The sequence below is a fragment of the Vulpes vulpes genome, chromosome 14 (genome assembly GCF_048418805.1).
Source record: "Vulpes vulpes isolate BD-2025 chromosome 14, VulVul3, whole genome shotgun sequence".
NCBI lineage: Eukaryota > Metazoa > Chordata > Mammalia > Carnivora > Canidae > Vulpes > Vulpes vulpes.
This window is the reverse complement of record NC_132793.1, coordinates 79735001-79737516: the sequence shown is the minus strand read 5'-3', so window position 1 is coordinate 79737516 and position 2516 is coordinate 79735001. Positions and strand designations below refer to the sequence as shown.

Sequence of the window (2516 nt, the reverse complement as noted above, 5' to 3'; positions counted from 1 at the left end):
TCCAAATTCCTGGTTTAATAAGGACTTGTTTATTTGAGAAAAAAGGGTCCAAACATCAGGCTGTTCACAAAAATAACCCACAGTATCAACTTTAGAAAACAAATCTTAAGACTATTACACTAATTATTTTTCTAGAGGATGCATTTGACATGCCAACTCTCATTCACAAAAATACATTGTTACATTTGTGTTGAACAGCCCCACATAGCATTCTTATGTGGGGTATAACACACATACCTCTAACTCAAAGCTGCTCTCAGGTGCTACTCAACTAATGCGATTGCCTTTGCAGTTAGGGAAGCAACTACTGAGCTCATGTATGAATGGAAAGAACTGTACTCCCTGCATAACAAGAGATTATTTTGGAGACAGTTGGTAAAAACCACACATCCTTTTTATTGTTAAGTCATAAAGAGGTATCAAAATTAAAAGCAAAAATTACAGGGTAAGACTTAACATAACTACTAGGAGCGTCAAAGGAAGTGAAAATGGGACTAGGCGCAGGGCAATATGAATTAATGAACATGGGAAGGATAAGGATGGGGAGAACAGTGAGCATGTGCTGAAGAAGATACTAGGGGAGAGGATCTGGTGAAAATTTTGATCTTAGACAAGCGCCTAGGTAAAGAAATAATGGGACAAGATTTCTAAACCCCACTATGTGCTTAAGAGTCATCCTCGCCATTGGCGCTGTCTCTGTCATCCTCTCCTTCCTCAGCCTCTTTTTCATCATCCTTGATCAACTCCAGCTGGTCATCCCCCCGATCTTCATTATCATCATCATCCAGTAGGTCCCCCTCCTCAGCAGAGTCATCTGCACCCCCCTCAGACTCCATCTTCACATTAGTTTCATCTTTCTTCAGGGAGCTGCTGCTCTGCTCCTCTTCTGACTTATCATTCTTCATCTCTACTCCTTGTTTGCTCTGTTCTTTCTCAATTTTTTTCCAGGCTTTCCAGTAGAGAATCCACTTTTTGTTTTATCTGGGTCAATTCCTTCTTAATGGTTTGAAGGTCATCTCCTTTCAACTTTCCAGACTTGGAAGAAGATCCTCGCTGTCCACTCTTAGAATTGAAGCCACTTTTGCCCCTTCGTGAGGTGTTTCCTGATACACGCTGACGTTTTGAGGGAACCACAGTGCGAGCAATTGGAGGAGGAGGAGGTACACGTGCTGGGTAACTGTACATCCTGTCATAATAATCTCGTTGAAAGTCATAGTCCAAATCAAAAGAGGAGCCGTACATCTCCACTGCAGATCGTTTCACACCTGCTTTTCCTCGGTTCACTTTTGGCTCTGCAGCCAGATTAATATCTAAAACCTGGCCGGCGGGATCCCTGGGTGGCGCAGCGGTTTAGGGCCTGCCTTTGGCCCAGGGCGCGATCCTGGAGACCCGGGATCGAGTCCCACGTCGGGCTCCCGGTGCATGGAGCCTGCTTCTCCCTCTGCCTGTGTCTCTGCCTCTCTCTCTCTCTCTCTCTCTCTCTGTGACTATCATAAATAAATAAAAATTAAAAAAAAAAAAACAAAACAAAAAACAAAACCTGGCCGGCAATCATTCTGCCATCCTCTCCTGCCACAGCAGCCTGGGCATTTCTCTCATTAACATACTGAACGAAGGCAAAGCCTTTATGAACAGAGCAACCCACAATTTTGCTGTATTTTGAGAAGATTGCCTCCACATCAGATTTCTTGACCACAAGAGTATTGAGATTCCCAATGAATACACGGGAGTTCATGGAGCGAGGATCTGTCTTGTTGGTAACATTGCTGGCCATTGTCTTTGATGGTAAGGTTCCTCACAAGCCGAAAATGTAGCTGAAGATCAAAAAAATCTCACTGAAAGGAAAGCTCCACTAACTTATATTATCTCAAGAGATTTGTAACCAGGAGGGGGTAGGGAGAAGGGATTCGATTCTGAATCTCCCACTCCCGGGTTCTACGTGGAGAAGCCAAGTGCTGCTCGAGGGCGACGACGCGGCTGGGACCGCTCAGCCTTCGTCTCTTCACCTCTCTTTGTATCCATATCCTTGGTCATTTGAATTTTAATTTCCTTCCACTACATTGATTGGGAATGTATTTTCTTTCTTTTTAACTGTGAGCTCAATCATGTGACTTTTCTGGCCAATGAAATGTTAGCAGTTGGGGGGGGGAGGTACGCAGAGACTTGAAATGGCTCAGGTGGGTGGGCTTGATATCTCCTATTTCTACCATCACCCTTATGCTCAGACTAGACCACTGGTCCCAAGATGAGTCTGACAAACATATGAACAGAGCCATTCCAGCTGATCTGGAGACCTGTGAGAATAAATGACTGCTACCTTGAGCTCCTATGTACAAGGGGACTAAGGCCACTCCAGACCATCACTGTCCCCTCCCTGAGACTCATGGCAGCTGTTGGCATTACTCTCTCCTCCACTGTTTGCTGTCATTAGCAAAGCTGGTCTCTTTCCCTCGTGTGTCTCCCCCCATCCTCGGTCCTCATCATCTTTCTTGACAGCTTCAATATCTACATGGATG

General features: G+C 44.8%; 1 pseudogene; it reads right to left on the bottom strand.

Annotated features, from left to right (window-relative positions):
- Positions 1 to 372: 372 nt before the first annotated feature.
- Positions 373 to 2006, bottom strand: LOC112928885 (heterogeneous nuclear ribonucleoproteins C1/C2-like; annotated as a pseudogene).
- Between the last annotated feature and the right edge of the window lie 510 nt (positions 2007 to 2516).